Source organism: Triturus cristatus, chromosome 7, assembly GCF_964204655.1.
Source record: "Triturus cristatus chromosome 7, aTriCri1.1, whole genome shotgun sequence".
NCBI lineage: Eukaryota > Metazoa > Chordata > Amphibia > Caudata > Salamandridae > Triturus > Triturus cristatus.
In genome coordinates, this window is record NC_140590.1 from 1,358,957,100 (window position 1) to 1,358,982,572 (window position 25,473).

The 25,473-nt window shown below is 47.7% G+C and overlaps 1 protein-coding gene across 1 annotated transcript in view; it reads left to right on the forward strand.

Annotated features, from left to right (window-relative positions):
* Nucleotides 1-25,473, forward strand: part of LOC146812057 (arf-GAP with SH3 domain, ANK repeat and PH domain-containing protein 1-like) — a 1,117,518-nt gene that overhangs the window by 875,799 nt on the left and 216,246 nt on the right. The gene's annotated exons all lie outside the window — the stretch shown is intronic.

Genomic DNA, 25,473 nt, shown 5'->3' on the forward strand with positions numbered 1-25,473 from the left:
AGGTGGGGATGTGCATTTACTGTAGACAGTCAAAAGGGGGGTTGAGGTGTGTCCTACCTTTTCTGAGTGATTCACAGCAAGGCTGAATAGACCTTGTTTGCCTTTAGAGTGGTGAGAGTAGTTTTCACTTCCACCTGAATAGGCTGCGTCTCCTTTGCACAATGCTGTCTCCACTTCCTGTAGTATAGCTGGGCCAGAGAGGACAGAACTGGTTTGGACGGGGCTCAGACACCCTTGCCAAAAAGAAAACAAAGAGAACAAGGGGTATATGTATTGGACCTTAAAGTCCAGAGAATTAGATTAGTTCTGTAATCAAGAGGAACCTCTGCCAAGGAGAAGAGCTGGAGTGTTGTGAGGAGGAGTACTGCCCCTTTGGTGGTTTGGTCTGCAGTTGCTGAAGTTTCTCCAAGGGCTTGTGTGTGCTTGCTTCCTGTTAAGAAGTCTCAGGGACACAAAAGACTTCTTGCAACTCTGCTGGTGCTGCTAAACTCTGCCATCTGTGAGTCCTACCATAGCCTGAGGTGCCATCTCCAGTGAAAGTGCCTCAGAAGTGGGTTTTGCAGCTGATCTCTACAAGAACTGGTGCGAAGCATCGCAAAACCTTGCAAGTCCTCTCGGAACCAACACCAGATGATGCGAAGCTTTCCTGAGTCCCGCCGCATGGCTGCAAGCCTCTCAGAACAGACACCGAACGATGCCGAGCCACGCCGAGCCTCACCGAACAGCGGAAACCTCTCGCAACCGACAATGCGACACCTCGCCAAGTCCCACCGAACAGCTGACAGGCTTTCTGAACTGACGCCGGATGGCACAAAATCTCACCACATAGCCCCCAGCACCAGCTCCGGATGGCGCAAAGCCTCGTAAAGTGACGCATCACCTCCAGTGTGTCATGCATAGTACCTGTGCGCCAAGTTTTTTCACGCATCACTGCAGACCGGAACCATCTTGGATTTCGAAGCCTCACTTCCCCCTACAGTCCGGATTGGACGCAGCACTTCTCCTGCGTGCAGCAGAACTGTTGCATCGCCTCCCCGAGGACTCAGGAACTGGTGCATCCCTGTGTTTTCCAGCTCTTCCCTTCTCTACATTTGTTTGGCCTTGTAAATTTTGACGCATCTACATGTACTGTGGTCTAAAATCACTCATCCATAGTTTTCTATGGACCAAGTTGCTTGAAACTTTTTAACGGCATATTTTGAATTGTGTATCTTGGATTTTTGTTTTTTTGGTCTTGTTTGGTTTATACAAAGATACTTTATTTTCTAAACTGGTGTGGTGTCCATTTGGGGTGTTTTCATTGTGTTACTGTGTGTTTGGCCAAAAATACTTTTATACATTGCCTTTGGGATAAGCCTTTCTGCTTGTGCTAAACTACCAAGGAGGTGAGCAGGGGTTATCTAAAGTGTGTAATCCCATTATCCTGACTAGAAACAAGGGTCCCTACTTGGACAAAGGTGCATACCTCTGCCAACTAAAGACCCCCATTTCTTTTTCTTTGAAAATTAGGGCAGCTACGGGATCTGGCAGGGTCCATTCTGCAAGGAGCTTTGGGGTGACATAAGCTCTATGTAAATACTTGAGATGGAGGAGTTTGTGCCTGTAGTTGTTCGATATGTTACGAGTCTATTCACAGCAATATGCCCATGTTTTGTCCGACAAAGGATGGTCCAGATCTCTCTCCCACGCTACTCAAGTCCCTCTTCCCATTGGTTGGAGCATCTGGGCTAAGTGGTATAAGCGGGAAACAAGATGAGCATTATCGGGCGATGTAATGACTGTAAAGAGCGGGGAGAATTCTTTTGGTTCCGTTGTGGAGGATTGTTGTGCGGCGACTATGGAAGCTTGTGTTCTGTGTAGCAGAAATCTGTCCATCGAGGACACATCACGCCCTGCAGCGAGGTCAGATACTGAACGCAACTAGGCCTCATGAAACTGGTCCCCAATAGTTTGAAGTCAGCATCGGTATAGTGTTTGTCTTGTCAGTGTCTCAGTAGTCGGGGATAGCCATGAATTGTTTGATAGCAGCAAATGTGAGGAATAGAGGTGGTCAGCCTACAAGTACCAGCAAAGTTTTTCCCAGGCCCAGCATGGGGTATGTAGTGTTTGTATCTCGGGAGGTGATCTCGTGAGCCTATGAGGGAGAATAGTGGAGTGAGGGTAGGGTCGAGCCTGCGACCATCCAGGTTTTAAGTATTGTAGCCTTACTTCCGGGTGATACCAAAACTATATAAAGTGTATTTGCGCTACTAAATAATATATATATGTCTGGTACCCCAAATCCACCACATGTGAAAGGCATTGTGAGTGTTTGCCAAGTTATATGGGCCTGTCCGGCGGCACAGACCAGTCTGATTAACAAGCTACGAAGCGTCTCGAAAAACCTGGCCGTGAGTGGAATGGGAACATTTAGAAAAAGATATAAAAAAACAGGGCAGCACAACCATCTTACTAATGGCTATCCTAACGGCAATCGATAGTGGGAGCGTTATCCATCGCTCTAGTTGCGTCGACAGCCGGTCCATCACGGGGCCGTAATTTAGGCGGATGACTTCTGCTGCTGTGCAAAGCAGTATAATACAAAGATACTGAGTGGGATCGTCACACCAGTGCAGAGGAAAGTCCAGCATGAAGGTGAGCGTGGCATTCATCAGCAGAAATATTTTGGACTTGGTCCAGTTTATAACCTGGCCAAGGAAGACCCCAAATCGCACCACTTCCCGAAGGAGCGGAGGGAGATTAGTCTCCGGCTCGGGAACAAATAGCAGACATCATCCGCATAGAGGGAGGCCAGGAGAGGGCCCCAGTGGAATCTAAGATCCCGCTGGAGATGTCGCTCCTGGAGCTGCTGCACAAGTGGGTCCATAGTGATTATAAACAGTAGAGGCGAGAGTGGGCAACCCTGCCTGGCGCCTCTTGATAAATTGAATTGGTCCGTAAGTTCTCCGTTCATCTGAAGCAGGTCTACTGGGCTTGCATAGAGGAGGTGGATGAGAACGCAAAAGCCACGAAGGAAGCCCAGTTTTTTTAGTGCTGCATGTAAAAAAGGCCACTCTAGGGAATCAAATGCCTTTTCAGCATCCAATAGTATCACAGCAGCAGGAAGGTCCGGTTCAATTTGATTGAGTACTGCAAATATTGTACGTAGATTGACAGATGTTAATCGGTTAGGGAGAAAGCCGGTATGGAGAGGAGAGATAATTTGGTCAATTAATAGTGAGATGGGCGTCGCAAGTAACTTAGCCAGAATTTTATAGTCGTGGTTAAAAAGCGACAGGGGCCTGTATGAGGCACAACTATCGGTTGGCTTGCCGGGTTTGAGAAGTAGGGAGATCACGGCTTCTTGCATTGTGGGGGGCAGTGTCCCAGATTCAAGTGCCTCCTCGTAAACCTCCAAGAGGTGAGGAACCAGCAAGGTTTTATATGTCTTATAAAATATGCCTGTGAAACCATCCGTGCCATGGGCACGGGCCCCATCAAGGTCGTCTATGGCCTGCAATACCTCGTCGGCTCTTATAGGTGAGGATTGGAATTGGCGCTGGCCCTCCTCAGTCCAGACCATCGCCACCTCCGCTAAATATTCGGAGAGGGCAGCATCTGTCTGTGGGGAATAAGTGGTATATAAGCGAGAGTAGTAGGAGAGGAAGGCCAACGAGATATCTGTGAACTGAGTGATATGTGTGCCGTCATCCAATTGCAACTGGGTAATATAGGAGGTCTGGTGTCGGAACTAAGCAGTCTGGCCAAAGTCCATCCTGGAAATCCCCCCCATACACCCAGGCTTGTGCATATTTCCCCAGAAAGGCAGGCTCGCGGGTTGAAAGTTCTTGGATTTCCTCAAGGAGATTCGCCCATTGATACAGAGAAGGGGGGGGGGGTCGTCCTACAGGGCGCATGCATCTAGATCTTTCAGCACTCTTTCGGTTGCATCAAGATTGCGCCAAATGGTGCGCAGAGCTCCCGTCTGTTTAGTATTACAGATGTCACGAATATAGACTGTAAAGGCTTCCCACAGAGTGGTGTAGCAAGGCACTGAGCCCGTATTGAGCTGGAAGTATTCAATAAGGCTTCATTGATTTCGTTTTTAAAGACAGCATCGGGAAGGGCGTCTGGTGGGAAGCGCCAGGGTCTGTATGGTTGTGCGATGCTGGGAATTGTCAGCGATAGCAGCACTGGTGAGTGGTCAGATAAGGTTTGGGGTAGGTGATCGGTCAATAGTGCATGGACCAGGAGGTCATGGGTCAGGTACTAGGGGTCTATAGGGGACCACGTGCCATGTGGCGCTGAGTAGAAGGAAAAGACGCTATCAGCTGGATGCTGATTTTGCCAGGCATCCGATAATAGGTGGGTCTGCAGCAGGGTCTTCAGCTCTTTTGCGAAGTGTAATTTGGTGACCTGACCCATCTCTGTAGTGTCAAGAGTAGGTTGCAGCGTGAGGTTGAAGTCTCCCCCCCAATATAATGCAGTCACTAGAGAAGCTGGAAATGTGCATGGAGATGCCAGAGAAAAAGCCATATGCGTCTACATTAGGGGATATATATTGATCAATAGTATCTGCTTCATGCCAAGGCTTCCCATCACTAATAAATAGCGACCCTCAGGGTCCTTAACTACTGTGTGAGCCTGAAACGGTATTGCTTTTCAATTAATTAATGTGAATTAATATGCAGACCACACAGGAGTAGGTGCTGTAACTAGCAAAAAAACGATTCACGCCCCAGGTAGAGGCAAAGTGATTATCTGAAATGGTGATCGAAGATGTCAAAGTGAGGCTGTGCCACTAGCAAGTGGAGGATTCAATGCGTGCTGGGTATTTATGTGCATCAACAAGGCAGGTTGAAGGATCGGAGTCGGCTGATCTCCGCCCCGCAAATTGTCAGCACAGAGAAAACACTGGAGCAAACGACTAATGCCCACTTCTAAGCTCGATATCTGCCCAACACCGAGGTCAGCTATCAATGGGCGCTCCAACATGGCTCCCCTGCCGCAATACCTCTCACAGATCTTGTGTGTCACACCATCTCACACCCAGTTCAACCGGTTGCACTCAGAGAGGCCCCCATGCAGGAGAATGCCTCACGCCTTATTGCTGATATATTTCTCAGTCCCGGGGCCCATCAGCAACCATCCCTTGCATTGATGGATAGGCCGCCACAGACAGCGAGGGCCCACGCTGGGGAAACAGTGCAGAACGGCAGCTGGAGGGGGATGGGAGACTCACCGCTTCATGTTTATAAATATAGGTACGCGGGGGCAAAGATGTCCATTGCATTACTGCTCAGGTCGGCGGCGGCCCCGATGCGGCCTCGATTTCTGCATAGCCGCTCCACCACGGCCACAGCCCCGTCTCAGACTCACTCGCAACCCCTATTGTCACGGGTCCTCCGAGGCACGCGTCAGGCTGCAGTCGGCAAAAGGCTCCGCGCAGTCTTTGTAGTCTTGCTCTTCAGCGCTGGTGACTCTAGGACAGTCCCAGGGGCAGCAGGCATTTACAGAGGGGCTCCACAATGGTTATGGCATCGGCAGAACGGAGCAAGGCTTCATTTGTACGAGGCCGCTTTGGAGCTTCTCAGTCAAGACGCCATCTTGGCGCTTGGACAGGACACGCCCCAGAGACCCCATTTCTAACATTGGTGGCCAGTGGTGAGGATTTGAACTTGTATTTGTACTTGCATACAGTAATTAGTGGACATCACTAGTCTAGTGCAGACCACTATGCAACCGCATACTGTGGTTTTTGGTTCTATTTTTACCCTCACACCAGGTCTCTAAGTGGTAAACTAGCAAGTGAGGTTGCAGAATTGGAGTTTGATATTGGGATGTTGTATAATACAAAGTGGATCAACCCAAACAATTTTGCAAAAACTTTGGATGTACCATGAGGAGCTCCGCTAAGAAAGAGGAGCTGCAGAAGGCCTTGAGTGCCTGGTGGGAGGCCAGAGAAGCTGGGGTGACTGAAGATGGAAATGTGGATTTGGATATACCAGACCAACAAGGGAGCTTTAGGTCTCAGGATCTGCACATAGGGAGAGTGCCCTTCAGGCCTCGCAGCAGTGTGTCTTCCAGAAATTTGTCTCCAGAGGAGATGGAGGAGAGACAGAGGGCCAGGGATCATGAGTTGGAGGTTATGACTATGAGGTTCTAGATAAAGCAAATTAAAATGGAGAACCAGAAAATTGCAAAAGAGAATGAGAGGGCTCGTGCCTTGGAAGAGAAGAAATTGATCTTGGCACATGAGATGAGGAGCTCGAGAGGCTTGAGGCCATGAATGTCTCAGCCAAGGAAAAGGAAATGTGTGTTGCTCAGGAACTGAGTGTAGGTGACAGCCGGGAGGGCAGATTCCAGCTCAGATGGTGGCAGCAAAAATGTAATGTCTAGTGCTGAGGGAGAAGTACACACACCCAGAGATGTTGGGCCTGACTTGAAGGAGGGGGTTGTCACACACTAAGGGGTTCAGGTGTATGCGGTAGCTTCAGTGGTGCGCAGGGTCCATGAGGTGGATTGGAGAACTAGCACAGGGGATTATATTCCTAATGGTGGGAGGGACTCTGTATGAGAGGTGCAGGGAGAGGGGTTCCCCAATGGTCGAAGTCCTGGTGTGTGACTGTGGAGACCGCCCAGAAGAGTGTGGGTTGAGTGACAGAAACAGTCAGACACTGTCAGGAGGGTGATGAGGGGTACTTATGCAAGGCACTGCATGGTGAGGCGAAGAGTAGCTTGGTTAACACCTGTGTGGGGCTGTGTGATTCAACTGTTGGTGAGCATATGTTCAGTCCCTGTTTTCCAGAGCTATGTCAACACCAGGTGGAGTGTGAGTTCTCTGACCCCAGGTGGCTTGTGCTGGTTGAAGACCTTTTGGTGGATTCCAGAGGGTCTGAAGAAGCTTTGGGAGTGATTCTGAAGGGGATGGCTCAGGGATTCCCCAACCAAGTTAGGTAAGGGAGGTTTGTGGTAGCCCAGAAAGGTCCCAGTGAAGTCCCATGTCCTGTCTGAGGAGAGGTAGTGGGAGTGGGCTGAGTCCCAAGGTGCCTGAAACCTAATGCCAGAGCCATGAGTGAACACCAGGAGGAGGGTCCTAGTTCGAACCAGGAGGCCATTCTCTGAGGGAGATCCCATAGGTTCAGGAGAGCTGAGGGAGTGGATGTTGACAGCACCCTTCCAGTTCTGGCATCTGGTGGTACCACTCCAGGTGGGAGTGTACAGAAGTCCAGAAAAGGATGTGAGGGGGGAGACCGTCCCCATTGGAGGACAAGTGGGTCAGAGGTTGCCGGCTCTGAGGTCAGAGTACCCCAGGACTGACCCTGGTGAGTCAACTTCTTGCCTGGGGGGGGGGGGGGGTCATCTCCATGCACTGTCAGAGGGACAGGAGTCTGGAGACCTTGCGTCAGGCAGACTCTCATGCAACACCTGAGGAAGGTGTTTCCCTTAGTGGGGATGGGTCTACTCCCCCGGAAGTCCTGGCTTGCCAGGCACAAGCCCAGCCTAAGGGTACAGCCCCTGGGTTGGAGAGTCAGGTTCAGGGTGTCCCCCCTGACCTGGAGGAAGGGGTGAATGCTAACAGTACACCTAACAGGTTGTTTTCTGGTATACCATTCCGGGTGGGAGGGTAGGGAGAGAGCACCCTCACCACTGGCCCTTTCCAGCTTAAGGGTGGAGAAGTGTGGCTCAATGATTAGAGCGGCAGACCCTGATGCAGAGGTCTAGCCCGGGACCAGGGTTCAATTCCCCGCCTCGGCGGGTCTTGGGCTAAAAAATTCCACAGACCTGATAATTCTCGCCTCGGTGCCTATTCCAATCATGGAGTCCCACTCTGCAACTCTGGGCAATAGCTTGCTTAATCTCCACAACGGCCCCCACAACGCTAAGGATGCCTGGCCTCCACCTTGGGGGTGCCCAGGAGTGGACGCCTCACAGGGAAAGCCAGGATGGGTTCCACAGTGGTATTCGTACAAGCGCCTTGAGACCCTTGCAGGTGAGTAGTGCGCTATACAAGTATTAAGTATCAAATTTAAGGGTATAGTCCCTAGCCTAGTGTTCCAGTTGCAGGATAGCACCCCTAAACTGGTGGGACAATTGTGCGGAACCCCTGCCCAGGGCAGGACTGGGAACAGCAACCTGCCCTTGCAGATTGCTGCTTGACCAGCCCTGGTAGCTGGGGGGAGCGCTAGCAAGAATCACCTCTCCCGCTTTTGTTACAAGGGGCCAATATTGCAGTACTGCTGCAAGACTGGCCCCAGTGACAAAACCGGCCAACACGGGCTCATAACGGGCCCCCACCCCTTTGGCTAAGCGAAGAAATGCCCTGTGCCCGTTACAGCCAGTCCGGCCCTGCCACAGGTGCCACGAAAATTCAGGAGTCTGGGGATATAGCTCTGGGTGGTAGGGTGCGGAATTCCTGGGAGGAGGACAGGGTGTGGTAGAGCCCATCCCAGTTTCCTGTCCAGCCGCAGGGTACAGACTCTGGGCTGGTGAGCGAGTGTCAAGATAAGATACTTGATCTGGCGGGAGGGAAAGTGGACAAAGGGTGCCAGGCACCAGGGACAACCCCCCCTCTGAGCCACAGGGGTTAGAGGGGCCTGAGGCCTGGCTCTCGTCACTGACAGCTTTCAGTGGCCACTGTGGCTTGCTGTCCTGGTGGACATAGTTGTCCCTGGGGGGGCAGGAGTCAGACCCCAGGGCTGGAGTGGGCCACAGCACTGTGTTGGCCATGTCAGTACTGTCTGCCTGCTGGGACACATTTGTGAGCCAAGTAAGTTTAGGCGCTGCAGATATGGGGTCCACAAGTGAGGAGAAGGGTTCCCCATGGGTTAGCTTAGTGGGCCCTGAGAGTATGAATAGAGGGATCCAACTGGGTTCAGGGGGGCATAGAATGGGAATAGACCCTGCTGTTGTGGAATAGGTTATATGTTCTATTGCCCCAAGCAGGGAAGCCCATCCAGGTATTGATTTGTTTTTTAACATTTGCGTTCGTATTTATCCATATTTATTTTTGGCCCATTTTATCTGTATTTATCCATATTTATTTTATGTTTTGCGTATAAATGTAGTTGTGAAACTGTACATTTTCATAATTATTTCAATGATAGAAGAGCAGTCATACTTTGATGTCTGTTGTGTTTTAGCTATTTAAGTTGCCAAATATTACAGAACAGTACATCCACTGGCAAATATTTGCATTATACCATAAATGTATGTTAACAAATGCAGTTATTTAAAGAAATGTTATCCAGTTGTTTAATTTCCCATGCTGTCCATCTACTCAGCTAAATTCATGAAAGACAGCACGAACAGTCACTGAAAAGAAGCACATTTTCTGTATTTATCCATTTAAAAAAATTAATGCAGGCAGAAAACACATTGTTTTCTGTCTGTATTTATCTGTAAAAATCCATCAAAATGGAAAACAGGGAGCCTTAATTATGATTATGATTGATTATCCATGATTGGCATATTTGATTTACTGGTAAATCACTGGTAAAGTGCACTGAGTGTGCCAGGGCTAGTAAATCAAATTCTATTAGTGGGCTTGCAGCACTGGTTGTGCCACCCACATGAGGCACCCTGTAAATGTGTCTCAGATCTACCACTGTAGTGTCTGCATGTGCACTTGTTAACTGCCATGTTTACCTAGTGCTAGAAATGGGGTTTCTAGTTGACTAGGGTAAGCACCTAAGCCGGGCAGAACCCACCACTCTAGTCAGGGTAAGGGGGTTACACTCCCAAGATAAACCCCGCTCACCCCCTTAGTAGCTTGGCAGAGTAGTCAGGCTTATCCCAGAGGTAATGTGTAAAACGTTTGCGCAACACACATACACACACACCAGTGACACACTAGGCACACCACAAAAAGAGACCCCACACAAGGTTATATAAAAATATCCTCTGTATTACACATAAAACACCTAATACCAAATCACATAATTCACTTTGCCAACTAGGCAATTATCATGATGATACATAGATCGTAAATCACTTTACCACTAAGCAATGGTCATAATATCACATGTAGTGCACTGAAGCCAGCGCATGTATCTTGCGCATAAATCACTTTGTAGAAAAAAAAATTGCGTTGTCAATTAGGCAAACATAACATCAAGTTCAGTGCACTGTAGCCAGTACACACACTTTGCACATAAATCACTTTGTAAATAAATGAATTCTGTGTTATCGGCCCAGGCCTTGAAGTGAGGCCCTGCAATCCAGATCGACGTGTGTGCAAATTACCTGCCGGTAGCAGCTGGCCCGACCCTAGCAATGTGGCCCAGATGGAGGCCGTAGCAACTCTGGTTTGCCACTGTGTACTAACACCGCAGTGTGGTGGCTTGAGCGTGCCCCTCTCTCTCAGCTCCCACTGGCGGCTGCTCACGCTCCGGTGGCTCCACGGTGAGGGCTTGAAGATGCCAGGAGGAGGAGGAAAGGCACTCACCCAGTCCCCTGACCGGGAACAGCGGATTCCTCAGGTCGGCGCCCCTGCTATATGGAGCAGGAAGCGCGTTGGGTTTCCTTTCCCCAAAGTGCGGAAGCCAAGCTCTTGGGTGCTGGAGGGCGTCCTTGTGGCTCTCAGGGCCCGGCCGGGTATCCTGCTGTGCGCCGCTATGACGAGTCATGTATTCTCTTCCTTGTGTCGAGAGGTTGCTAGGCAACGCCTAGTGCCCTTTGGAGTTGGTGGATCGGTCACATAGAGATCTCAGATTTTCCTGCACAGAAGAATTATATCGGCCCAAGGTGGTGTACGGGGCGGCGCCCAAGGCAGGCTGCTCCTTCCAACGGAGAGCCCACCGAGCTGTCGGGGAGTAAAGCACACAGCACTGTAGTAGAGCCCAGAGTGCTTGAAAAGCACACGATGATCAGTGAAAGTAACGGTTGCGGAGCAAAGCACACAAAGCTCTGCCAAATTAAAGCTTGTAGAGCACAGCACACAGAAACTTTGATATCCCTGAGTTTCCCAGAACAGAGGGCCAACACACACAGGCCCTTGGAGATTTCTTCTCTAGGAGGATACCAAAGCAGGGCAAAAAGAAGGGCAGTAATTTTCCTCCACCATAGACAGAACCAGCAACTGCAGGCCAACCCACCCCTCACACAGAAAAGGCAGCGCTCCTCACACGCAGTCCTTCTATTCTTCTTTTTGGCAGATTCCTCTTGTTCCTTGAAGTAATCTAAAGTCCTGGGTTTTAGTTCCAAAACGTGTACCCCATTCTGTCATTGTTCTCTTTGTGACAAGGGTCTCTGAACCCAGTCCAAACCAGTTCTGTCCTCGCTGGTGCAGCATGACCAAAATAGACAGCACTGTGTAAAGGAGCCACAGCCTATTCAGGTAAAGTGAAACTCCTCCCACTACTCTAAAAGCTGTCAAGGTCTATTCAGCCCAGCTATGGGTCATCCCCTTCTGGCTGTCTACAGTGAATGCACATCCCCAGCTCCTGTCACTACAAAACCAGACAGTCAATCCACAAACAGCAGAGGCACACAGAATGGCTATACAGAAAAATGCCTATTTTCTAAAAGAGTAACTGCAACAAATGATGGACGGAGTGCTGAAGGATTCAAACAATCTCCCCCAGTCAAAAGATCTGGGTTAAATCCATCATTCTTTTGCCCACCACGCCACCCCAGTTTAGACCCAGCCATATGCAAATCAGTCTTGACCCTGTGCCTCATGGGAACAGTCCAGACCGAACTGCCAAGCCAGGTCCTCCCTGGACCGGAAACAAGCATCCTAGGACCGGTTTCAGCATATGTCACCCTTCATCAGCCACGCTAGCTTGAATCCAGTGGCACAGTGAGCAAGGGACCCACATCTGGGCATACCCAACCCACTTAGGGCGAAAAGTGTAACTGCAACAAATGATGGACGGAATGCTGAATGATTCAGACATTCTCCCCAGTCAAAAGATCTGGGTTAAATCCATCGTTCTTTTGCCCACCGCGCCATCCCAGTTTGCACCAAGCCATATTCAAATCAGTCTTGACCCTGTGCCTCATGGGAACAGTCCAGACCGAACTGCCAAGCCAGGTGGACTGGAAACAAGCATCCTGGGACCAGTTTCAGGGTATATCACCCTTCATCAGCCAGGCTAGCTTGAATCCAGTGGCACAGTGAGCAAGGGACCCACGTCTGGACGTGCCCATCCCACGTATGGCGAAAAGTGTAGCTGCAACAAATGATGAACGGAATGCTGAATGATTCATACATTTTCCCCAGTCAAAAGATCTGGGTTAAATCCATAGTTCTTTTGCCCACTACGCCAACCCAGTTTGGACCCAGCCATATGCAAATCAGTCTTGACCCTGTGCCTCATGGGAACAGTCCAGACCGAACTGCCAAGCCAGGTCCTCCCTGGACTGGAAACAAGCATCCTGGGACCGGTTTCAGGGTATGTCACCCTTCATCAGCCAGGCCAGCCATGGGCACAGGGTCAAGACTGATTTGCGTATGGCTGGGTCCAAACTGGGGTAGAGTAGTAAGCAAAATAACAATGGATTTAACCCAGATCTTTTGACTGAGGGAGAATGTTAGTATTGTCAGCATTCCGTCCATCATTTGTTTGCTGTAATACTTTCTAAAAGAGGCATTTTCATACACACAACTTAAAAACCATCTTCCTAACAAGATGTGTTATTAAATTCTGAGTTCAGAGAGCCTAAACGGTACGCCTCCATCTTGTCCCAATAGAGAGTTATACTTGTAAGATGTTACAAAGCAACTCCCATGTGAGCCTATGGGACAGATAGTCTTTCAATTGTGAAAACTGAAATTGGAAGTATTTCGCTATCAGGACATGTTACAGCCACCAGTAATTGTCCTACCTTTCACATACAATGCACCCTGCCCATGGGGGTACCTTGGGCTTACCTGTGGGGGTGCCTTACATGTAAGAAAAATGAAGGTTGGAGCCTGGCAAGGAAACCTCTGGAAAGTAGAAGAGCTGGAGAGCTGTGAGGAGTACTTCCCCTTTGCTGTGCGTGCTTTGCTGGGTTGGCCTGCAGTTGCTGCCTCTGCCAAGGAGAGGACAAAGGACTGGACTTTGCTGTGAATCCTGCTTGTGAAGTTTCTCCAAGGGATTGTGTGTGCTTGCCTCCTGTTAAGAAGTCTCAGGGACACAAATGACTTACTACAACTCTGCTGGTACTGCTGATCTCTGCCATCTGTGAGTCCTACCCTTGCCTGAGGTGCCTCACCTCCAGTGAAAGGGCCTCATAAGTGAGTATATATAAGATAAGAATAATTTAAGGAAATGTAAGTGGGAGAGTAGAACAAGAGAAGGAAGAGAACGTAAGCAGAATGGGAAGGTATGCAGAGATGACTTAGAGAAAGATAGGTGAAAAAGAAAGATTTTTGATAAAAATTAGTGGAGAGAAAAAAAGGAAAAAAACTGTACCTAAAATGAGTACAGAACATAGAAAGGAATGGGGGGTGTGGAGAGGCCACATGAAGCGATGACACGTCCAGACTTCGCGGGGTGAGACGGGGAAGACTTCAGGAAGAGCGACCACAAGACAAAGGGTTAGACAAAACGGAGAAGAACCTGTGGGGAAGTAAAATTAATTAGAACAATAAGCGAACAAGGTTAAAATATGAACAATTAGCTAAATTATTACAATAAACCTACAAAGTTGAGTATTAAGTTGCAGTAAGTAAAACAAGCCAGTGTCTAAACTGGTAATTGAACTATGAACTCAATAAAAAACTCAACAGGCTAAATATATAAGGCTAAATCCAGGGGTTGCTGTGAAAGAAGAGTCATTAGGGACGTGATTTAGATGTATCCATCTTTTCCGGGCAGTGTGAGTTCAGGAAACTTTTGAGTTTGATTGGATCCTCGTAAGTGATGGTATAGTTATTGAGATGGCCGAAAATTGCCACTTGTGAATTTTCACGAGCGGCCATTAGAAAATTAATTAACAGCACCCTGGCCTCACTTAATCAAATGGAATCTCAAAATCTGATCAAGGATAACATCCGGGACACCCATAACAAACTCTTTGCTGAGCTTAAAGCCTTTTTTGTGAAAAGTCCTCCTGCCACTGGCAGGGGTAAAGAGTTGAGGCCATGTACGTGGTACAACAAGGATTGTAGACTGGCCCAAAGTGCTCTGAAAGAGGCCATTAAATCTGGCTCTCTTTCTACCATCCAAAAATGTAGACTTGCTTACAAAACCGCCCAATTTAAGGCCAAGCAAAACTGGGATGAAGATCGTTGGAGGGATTTATATCAAGCATGCCACAATCGTAACATGGTCCAATTTTGGCATCTCCTTAAATGGGGTAATTCCCCCTCAGATATCCGCCCCTCTAATCAAGTAGAACCTCAGCAGTGGGTAGCGTATTTTGAGGAACAGTTTAAGGTTGGTAATTCGTTGGACAAGCAGATCTTCTGTCCCCCAGGTGTTGAAAACACATTAAAATTCTCCCCTGGTGAAGTTAAGCTAGTCTTACGATCAATCAAGAGTGCCAAAGCTCCAGGACCAGACTGTATTCCTGCCGATTTATTTATTCAGGAGCAAGATGCATGGATCCCTTATCTGACCCTGCTGGCTAATGCCCTTGCGGGTGGTGCTGCTGTCCCTGATTCGTGGCTCGGGGCAGAGATATTGCCGATCTATAAGAAAGGCGATCGCTCTGCCCCGGGCAATTATAGACCTATTAGTTTAATAGACGCAGTACAAAAAATTATAGCCCGACTCGTTCTGGGTCGCATCCAAATCTGGATGTCCGATTCGGATGTGTTGTCTCCTCTTCAGGCAGGGTTTCGATCACACACTGGGACCCTGGACCAAGTATTCAGGGTAGTACTTCTGTACTGGAAGGTTGTTTTTCTGGGGGGAGGCAAGCTGTATGCGGCTTTCGTAGACCTAAGGTCTGCGTTTGACCTGGTGCCGAGGGACAAGTTATGGAAAGTACTCTTGGATATGGGCATGCCAAAAGAACTGGTTTCTTTTCTTGTCACCATTCACAAAAATACGTATGCCCGTGTCCGTTGGGGTAAACCCGGGGAGCTGACTGATAGATTCAAAGTATCCAAAGGTGTCCGACAAGGGTGCGTACTCGCTCCCACCTTGTTTTCATTATTTATCAATGGGGTTGTAGACTACTTCTTAAACAGCCCTACTGATGCACCTACCTTGGCAGGAATGAAGATTCCCCTGCTCATGTTCGCGGATGACACCCTTTTGGTCTCGAAGACGAGACAGGGTCTGCAGCTGGCCCTGTCTCGCTTCGAGACCTTTTGCCGTGAGCATGAGCTGGAGATAAACGTTGGGAAGACCAAGTTTATGGTGTTTCGTGGGCCCCGGCGGGTTAAGGCGGAGGTATGTCTGGGTGGTGTCAACTTATCCCAAACGGCAGTGTTTACTTATCTTGGGGTCACTTTTAGCGAGACATGCAGCTGGTCTCACCAGCTGGATCTCCTCGCTCTCAAGCATGCTCAATTGGGAGGAGCTTTGCTGAAAGAGCACAAACACTCATTAACAAAACCAATAGCTCCTCTCATGAAGATTTATGACTCCAAGATTTTACCTGCAATTCTATATGGAGCCGAAATTTGGGGTTTCAATAACTTGTCTAAGCTGATGACCGCCCAGAATAAATTCCTCCGGTCAGCTATCGGGCTTCCCCAATCCACCCCGCGTATCCCCCTACTATATGATCTGGGAATTCAGCCTATAGAGGACCGGGCAGGGTATAGACCCCTGGCGTTTTGGCGCCGTCTGTGGACGACACCAGAACTAACTAACTATGCAAAAGCCCTCTTGGAGATCAAAGGGTTAGAGGGGTCGCATAGGATTCCCTGGTTGTCTAGCATCAAAACTCTGTTGTCTGATCTCGGGATGCGTAACCTATGGGCTAACCCCGATACTGAAGTTTTCCCGGCAAAAAAGGTCCTTAAGGATGCGTACTGGAGCTATATTAAGAACAGGAGATGTGCTTCCTCTATAGGTCCCACGATGACTGTTACTTTCCTAGTTTTTAAGGACGAGCCTGTCTACGAAAACTACTGGGATACTATTCTGAAGTTTCTCGATCGCAAACTGTATCACCAGTTCAGAGTGGGTGCCCTACCACTGCGAGGACTCACCAAAAGTTGGAGTCCTCTTGGTAGTGACAAATGCCCCTTTTGTCCAGACATGACGGAAACTATGGATCACTTCCTTTTTTGTTGCCCAATTTACCACCTCCCTAGACGTATCTGGCTTCGACCTGCCTGCAGATTAATGAGTACCCGCTCTGCACAGGTTGCTAGTAGAATCTTGAAAACAGATACCTCAAAACCTATAGTAATTGGTGTTGCAAAATTTATCAGTTGGGCATGGATCCTTAGGGCTAGGAAACTTAAATCGTGAACTGCGTTGTTAGCTGTCATAAACTAGTATTCTCTTTGGTCCCTGGGCTAAAAGGCGCGTCCCTATTTGCACTTTATTGGATGTTTTTAACTTGCAGTGATTATTTTTAATGTATAATTTTATGTAATATTTTAAAGGTTTTAGAGTCTGTTTTGTATTGTATATGAATTGTACTGTAGTCGAAATTTTATATGTGTAGAATGTCTTTTATGATGTGAATCGAATAAAGACTATTTTGACTGACTGACTGTTATTAAAAGTTACTCTGAACAGGCATGGATGAAATAAGCCAAATCGCACACCAATAGAATGTAAAGCTGGTCTCATGGCTAAAAATTCCTTTCTTCTGTCTGCTGTAGGCTTTGCTTAATCCTGCAAGAAAAAAAGTTGATTTCCTGATGATTAAATCTGCTTTAAGGATCTAACTGCAGCTAGTACCATGAGAAGATCTGTATATTCAAGAAGATAGAGTATGACACCTCTTGGTTTACGCAAGGCAGATGATGAAGAATGGAGAGGACCCAATCTATGAGCACGTTGGATGTTTAAGACAGTGCTTTCTGGTAGATTGAGTACTTTTGGCAGGAATGATTTGAAATAGGCTATGGGGTCAGTACCTTCTGATCCCTCCGGCAAACCATATATGCGAAGGTTATTCCGCCTATTTCTATTCTCAAGATTTTCAATCTGCCTCTGGAATGACGCAACCTGAAATTGAAGGACTGCAACCTGAGCGCAAGCTGAACCAAGGGAATCCACACTTTGTTCAATCGCAGTAATCCTCTCTTCCATTTTTGCCCATCCATCTGTTAAAACTTGTATCTTGGAATGTGTCTCCTCTACAAATGGACGAAATGCATGTATTTCTTCCAGAAGAAGATCCATTGAGACTGAGCTAGGTTGCTTCGGTGGAGAATGAGGGTCCTTTTTCAACCGTTTGGTTGACGCCTTAGAGGCTGTGGAAGAGGAAGTGGAGGCGCTCTTAGGAGAGGAGTTCAAAGATTCATCCATTGTGGTGTGATGAGTACATGTATGTGCGAGAAATAAATGAGCGATTTACAGGCACCACCAGTGATCTTACTGTTTTCAGTCTGCCTATAAATGTGACGACTAGGAATAATATCGTCCCAAATACGCATTGAGTAAGTCAAGCCAATAGCACTAGTAAAAACAAGTGTCTGAAACTTCAGGGCTAAAGTTGGTATTGACAATGAAGCACTACGTAGGCTGTGCCAGTGGGAGTTATCACACCGAAATCCATATAATGCAGAAAAAATATCAATGACGAAGTGTGAAGAAAGAAGATGCAGAAAAAAACACAAGATGCTCCGCAAAGCTCATTGATAATTTGCAGAAACATTAGTTACTTAAAAGATCCAGTGCGCTGTGTATATGATAATGTGCATGTCAGTAGTATCACCTCAGAAGAGCAAAAAGAAAAAGGCAAACAGTACCACAAATAACAATGCCAGCTTAAGTTACCTGGTGACAAAATAGAGGCAGGAGATAAAGTCAGGGATAATCAAAAACAAGCAATAAGCCTGTGAAAATAATGAAATTGTGCTAGAACCATGTAAATGCCTTCACTGTAAGACATGGAATGCAAAAAATGGCCGCTGGTATCAGCAACAACAAAGGGAGAGCTCCTGTTATTCTCTCGAAATGAGGTACACCAATGAGGTACACCAAGTCACTGTAAAAAATGCTAATTGGTTGAATTTGTCTCCACGTTACTCACATTGCTGAACGAAGGGGCCACAGAGTAAAGAGAAACAGGGCTGAGGAGCCACGTGCGTAGAAGAGATCCCCTCAGGTCACGGGCGCTATCAAGATGGCGGGCGCCGCATTGCTTCAAGGAAAAAAAGAGGATTTTTGATAGTAGAGCGGGTCTATTCCATGCTGAAATGCACCTTGTCCGCTACATCTCAGATTCCGATAGCCGACTCGTCATTTTCGCTGGATTTCACATTTGCGATACGCCGCAAATTCCTTCGTCTGCACCACCGGCCCCGGAGCGTCACAAGAACGCCGCCATCCTTCTTGGGTGCTAGCCAAGCCCCCCAGGCATAGGATTCCTAATGTTACTAAAGTAAAGCAAAGAACATCTTTGGTCACCAAGTGCCACTGCAGATTCAGCCTTTTCTGATGGCTCCAGCCGACAGTACCCGTCTTTCAAGATTTGGAGAGAGCTGGGCTCAAAATTTTAATTTGTGTGACCATACAGAATCCAGAAGCAGAGCGTAGACTCTTGTTAACTGTCCTAAGCCTGATTGCCTCACCAGGAAGTAGGGGAACTTGGGAATTCTTTAACTTTTTTTTGGTCGAGATTTATTTTCTTGCCTGTGGAAACTTGTGAATGCAGACTGGCATCTGGGAGGCATGCACGAGATTCACAAGGTAGTCTCGCGGCAAATAAGTCAAATCATTTGTAGGTTTTGTATTACAAATTACGTATTACGGGAGAGGATGTACCCAACGGCTAGGGCGGTCGATCTCTAATCTGGGTAACCGGGTTCGAGTCGCGGCAATGACGCTCAACATCCTGTGATTCTGGGCAAATCACTGCCTACGTATGCTTGTGTAACGCAACTGGTGCTCATGTAAAGTGCTCTGACACCTTCGGGTCAAGTTTGCACTGTATTAAAAAAAAATACCAAAAACAATGAATGATCAGAATAGAAATATGTATCTGAGGAGGAATCCACCTGACAAAAAAGGGCAGGAGTCACACCTTGGGTTACAGCTACATGGAGTAGTCTTTACTTCACACTCTCAGGCACATCGCTGAATCAGGGCTTGCTTTACCTCGTTGAAGAACTGCGGAGTCCGGGTATTCATGGTGGTCAACCACATTAATCACTGGCACTGCATATTTGCCCTTAGGTTTTGCTGATGGCCACTTCCATTAAATCTGTTCCCCGTTAACGATCTGGCTAGACGGTGCAGCTGTCACAAAACAATTATGTAAGAACCACCAGAAGAGGGGCTTTGGCTCCACCCACATGTTGGCAGTCATAAGTACTTGGATTGATTGTGCAGAAGTTGTGTGCTTCTCAAAAAAGTGCTTGCCCTTCACACAGCTGTAATCATTTTGTTTGTTTATCTAGCTGCCTGCAGTTGAACTTTCAGTGACACACACATGACATTAATGCTATTAAAGTGTGTTTCATAGATAGATAGTTTATTGCATTATTCTCTGGCAGCAGCACATATGAGGTGGCAGTCATTAACTTACATGGAGGTTTAGGTCTGTGTTGACAGTGTAACTGTCACCTGAACTTTTAACCCACACCAATATTATTCAATAGTTCTTTTCTTCCATATTAATACATATCCAGTCCCATGCTATCTACTTGTAATACTTCACCTTACCATACAACATCCTTTCAAAGCCAGACCTATTGGCATTGGGCACGCCTTTTTAAATTTCAAATTACAGTCTACATTATTGCATGCATGTGTTTCACAGGTGTGGTATGCCATCTTCAGGAGAGATGGTGGTACTTTGTGTTTGGTGTCCCTTATTTGCTCACAGACATGCTGGCAACCCACCTCCCTTCCTTTCCCTGTCACTCTGGATATATTTTCAAATTAAAGGCCCAGTCAAATATTTAGTGCATGAACAAGGAGCATAAAGGGTCCTATTTTAGAAAGGGTCAAGTTATGTCTTCTGAGCAATATTCTTTTTTTTTTTTTTTTTTTTTTTTTTAAAAACCTTTATTTCGGTAGATGCACAATACACAGCGTCTGCCTACAACCCCTCGGGGCCGGCCGCTATGACATTGGAGAACATAGAACAATAATGTCAGGATAAGAAAAGGTTTAATTTTATGGTTTTGTCGAGTACAACGTAGTGTACTACGAAAAGAGTCGAAGCTAATCACTGACCAGGAGAGACACCACCGTTCACGGAGCACCCAGAAGGAAGCGTTATATAGGAAGGCATTGGTAAGGAGACAGGTGGCCACCATCCAGGGACTAAGAGCATACACTATACCACAGAATGATAAAACACAATAAGCTCCTTACTAACACTGAACCCCGACCCCAAAGAAACAAAGAAACATGAAAGAAAAGGAAACCAAAGAGGAAGGGTGAAAGAAAGAGAGAGAGGGCCATAGAGACGAAGAAGACATAGAACACATCCCATCCCCCCACCCTGCATACCAGCGGAAGGCCATGGCCCACCCCCCCCCAATAGGCATGCCTGTCGCCCCAAATGAACCCCAAGTAGGAAAGAGAGTCCGGAGAGTGGGAAATAACCTCCCAGTCTCCGACTCCCAGAGAAGGCAGGAGGAGGAAATGTTACATACTCCCGGTCACCACAGCCCATTAAGCATCCCCCACCCTGAAAATCATCAGCACAACTGAAGAAGCAAGCAAAGCGGCAGGTGGGGAGACTCCATTCCAAATGTGCGAGCAAAGCAGATAATTAGCAGCCTCATCCTAGTCCCCGCCCGCCAATACGTACAGCAAACTAAAGAAAATCGCCCAGCCCCGGCCCGATCCTGAGCGGCCCCACAGATCCACCCCCGCGGTAAACAGTAGCAATTTACACACATGCGGCACAACCGATACATAAGCAAATATTCTAGTCCGGGTCATGCCAGGCGGTCAAGCAGGATCATCAAGGGAGGCAACATCAACCCTGGCCTGAACGCGGAGACCCCACCAAACATGGCCGCCGCTGGGAGTGTACCTCAGGCAGAACAAAGGAGCAAGATGGCCGCTCACGGCAAAGAAGACGCAGAGGGAGAAGAAGCGAGAGTTCCCAGTCATAGACCATCACCACATCGATAGTGACAAACACAGTTTTCCCCACCGAACGGCACACACTCCGGCGATGTTGAGGCAGACACGGCAACACCCGCAGAGGCAGAGTCTCAGCTTGTAAAGTGGAAGGGAGCTTTGTATCTGCAATTCGATCATTAGAAAAACCCTCGACACTGTAACCAGGGAGAGGACGATCCACAGTATCCCCCTGTCGCCAATTTGTATCCGCCTCGAAGGGAATGAGAGGCATTGGGGGGTCAGACAACCGCAGTAGCTCCCTGGATGGCATAGCAGCATCGATCTTCCACTCCAGTTCTCGAGTGCGTTGGCACCATGTCGCCCGCAAGTCCCCCAGGGCTAGAAGGATATCACCATAGGTCAGGTCTGCTCCCTGCTGCAGCATGCCGACAGTATGTAATGGCGCCACCGGGACACCCTCCAGCTCGACAGCCGGCAGTGAAGCCTGCGTCAGGGACATGGCGGCCTCCGCCTCTCCGGCGAAGCAGACCGGCACCGACACCATTTCCGCCGCCAGCCCACCTCGGAGGGGTGAGGGCGACTCCATAGGACGGAGGAACAGTAGTGAGGGCAAGAGGAGTTGCTGCTCGCTATACGGGGCTCACACGATGGGAGAGCCCTCGGCTGTATTGCAATGCGGGTGGTGGGCGCTCTCAAACGGTCACCGCTCTGACCGCTGGTAGGAGGACAAAGGAAGATTCGCCAGCCCGGACCCAATCGTACAGGAATTCTCTCCGTCGCGAAGAAGGCTCCGCCAGGCCGCCCACTCCACGTCCGGTCACATTTCCCCCGGCGCCGGTCCAGCCCCAGGTCGTCTCACCGTACGGGATAAGCGGTGTCCGGCGGTGGTGGTCGGGCCAGAATGCGTGGGCAAAGTCCAAAGTCGGCAAACTCTATGAATCCTCAACCAAAAAAGCCGGCGGGAACATCGGAGGAATGCGGAAAGTATTAGCGCATTCGTGGTTACATTTGCTCGCGCCGTAGGCAGGATTAAAGATCAGGATATCATGTAAACAGCAGACGGGCTGCGGAGCCGGGAGCTCAGACGTCCTGTCCGTCCGCCATCTTGGCTCCTCCTCTTCTGAGCAATATTCAACCACTATTAAGGTTGAGGCTACTGCTTACTCATACGCGAAACTTTGAAGTGTTCCTTGGTCTCTAAGGGCCAGATGTACAACCGTTTTTTGCGGTCACAAATGGATATCGGCCTGTTTGCGACCGCAAAATTGGTCTGGCCCATGTACAAACCCTATTTTGCGAGTCGGTAATTGGTTACCGACTCGCAAATTAGGGTTTGTGACTCACTATTAGGAAGGGGCGTGCCAAGGGCATCCCTTCCTAGTAGCGAGTCCAAATGGTATGTACCATTATTTTGCGACACTCGCAGTTTACCACCTACTTCAAGTACCACTTGCAAATGAGAAGAGGTCCCCAGGGGACCTCTTCCCCTTTGTGAGTGTGTACGAAAATATTTTTTAAGAGTAGGCAGTGGTCCCAGGAAACAGAAACGTTTCATTTTTCTTTCTTTAAGGAAAACGTGCTGCATTTAAAAAAAAAAAGAAAAAAAACTTTATTGAAAAAGCAGTCGCAGACATGGTGGTCTGCTGACCCCAGCAGACCACCATCCCTGGGAGTGCTGGCCATTCCTAATGGGGTCGCAAATAGCACTTAACTCATGAATATTAATGAGGCAGGCAATTTGCGACACCATTAGGAATCGCTAACAGTGTCTGAGACACTGTTGTAATTTGCATTTTGCAAGTTGCTAAGCGACGCAATTTGCGACTCACAAAATGTAAGGGTCATACATCTGGCCCTAATTCCTATATCAGATGAGGCAATTTGCCAATTTCTTTTTTTCGTGAAGCAAGCATTTTACTCCGACCGATAAAGGACCCCTGGGGTAGTCAAATTTGCTTCCCTTCTTAAAGAAGTAAACCTTTGCCTAAATTGACTGTTTAAAATATTTTCCATTTCAAAAGACTCCAGAGCTCTAGAACAGGTCTAGGTTCTGTGGGTTGAGCAGATAATACAAAGGCACTTTCATTCCTGTACAGTTGCAAAAACAGCCCTCACTGCTGCCATAGTACGCACCTCATGATGGACCTTGAGCAATTGAGGGGGTACTCAATGAGCAGAGGAGGGTGGCACGGTATAACTACATTTAACCTTCCATCCGCAATCCCCATTGGTATGAAGCAATGACAGTCTCATTCTCAGGCACATCACCGAACACGCTTGAGAACCCAATGCAGTGAGATGCTAATTGTGCCAGTTACTTCTTCTGTAAATAAATTAGAAATAGTGGTGGGTGAGGAAGTTTTTAAGGTCTCTCTCTTTGTGTTGCTGTAGGGAGCTGGCTCTGTATATACTATACCAAAGTAAGGTATAGTGTGCAAAGAGTCCAGTGGATCCCCAGAGGTATGGAAGAGGTTACAGTAGATAATACCTTAGTCTTTTTGGTGGGAGTGTGGTTGAGCAGTCAGCCTTATCATGAGAGTAGTATTAAGCCTTTGTTGTACGCACTCAAGCAAGAAATGATATCACACAATCATAGACTGAATCCAGACCAATTATATAAAAAGTTGTTTTGTTGTTGTATTTATTGAACCAATATTTACTTAGTAGCAGGTAAGTTAAACTCTCCATACAATGTTACTTTCAGCAATACAGTGAATACTGGATTTGTAGGAACATTCAGATTACTTTTTCAATTTGGAAAAATGCTTATAATTCTTTGTGATTACTTTTAGATCACTGTTCTTTTTTTTAAAGAAACACTCCTAACATAGTTTAAACAATATAGAAAATTTGCAAGCAGGTTAACTTTTGTGCAGGCAATAGGTGCCCATCCTAGTGGAGGAAGCATGACACCTCTGCCCAGGATGTGGTTTGTTCCCGGACCCAAAGATTGAAGGGCTCTCTACCCAGTGGTCCGGAAACCTGTCTGGTGGTGGCATATGGCTGAAAGCCAGTCAGGAACCACACCAGAGTAGGTCGTTTTTCAGGAGGCATCTCGAAGATGCTCTCTGTGTGCATTTTTCATTTAACCCAACACTGGAATCAGAGTGTGTTTAATGAGCTAGGAAGTTTGATGCAAAACTTCCTAGACTTCAGTAAAGCCATCATATAGCTGTTGAGTTCATGTTGATGAACTCCCATCCCATGTATCCAAAATGACTCCACTGCACTTACAATGTCTGTGAATGACACACGAACTGTAGGGGCATATTGATCATGCAGATATGCCCTCACCCATGGCATGGTGCACCCTGCCTTTAGGGCTGTAAGGCTTGCTAGAGGGGTGATTTACCCATGCCACAGGCAGAGTGGGTGGGCATGGCACACAGGGGTGTGTGCCATGTCGACTTGTAAGTTTGGTTTGCACCAAAACACCCAGTCTGCAATGGCATAATACATGCTGCAGCCATCAGAGGCCCTCTCTGTTCACAAGGCCCTTGGTACCAAGGGTACCTTTTACAAGGGACAGAGGTGTGCCAATTGTGGGTAAAAAGATGCATATTTGGGAATAAACACAGGTGCTGGGGCCTGTTTAGCAGGATCCCACCACACAATCAGTCAAGTTGGCATCAGGTATCTGGCAAAACGTTAGGGGGTAAACGTGCAAAAAGGGACACTTTACTACAGTTGCTTACTCAGGAACTGCCAACAAAAGGTCATATTTAGGAGCTTCTGCTAATTCCGTGACAAGGGTCAATCACTCTTGACCAGGATTATCTCAAAAGTCTTTAATGTGTTGCTCCGGGGGCATACAGAGACAGTGCACCCTATTACAGTAAATGTTCTGATCCCCAAGGGCCGCAGGGGCATCTGTGGCTCCTTTTGTAATACCAAAATGCCCTGGGGTGCAAAATAAATGGCATAAGCACCCATTGCGCTTCTGGAACGCTCATGTAATACTGTCCCAGATGTCTTGACTGATTGAAAAGACTGTTTTTCATATCATAGCCTGGATGAGAGAAGTGCCAAATACTTCCTGTCTACAGTTTGTGGGTCATGCTCCGAAGTCAAACAGGTGAACTAGGCATTTGCATGTCTGAATTTAGCAGTTCGGGCTGGACTGTTCCCATTGTGTACAGAGTCAAAACTGATTTGCAGATGGCTGGGTTCAAACTTGAATGGCATGGTGAGCAAAAAACAGATGGATTTAGGACCAGATCTCCATACTGGGGTGAATGTATGACATTGTTCTGCATTCTGTCCATCAGTTGTTGTTTTTGCATTTGTCACCCCAATTGGGTCGGGTATTCCCAGACGTGGGTCCCATGCTCTCCATGCCACTGGAGTCAAGATATCCTGGCTTATGATGGGGTGAAAC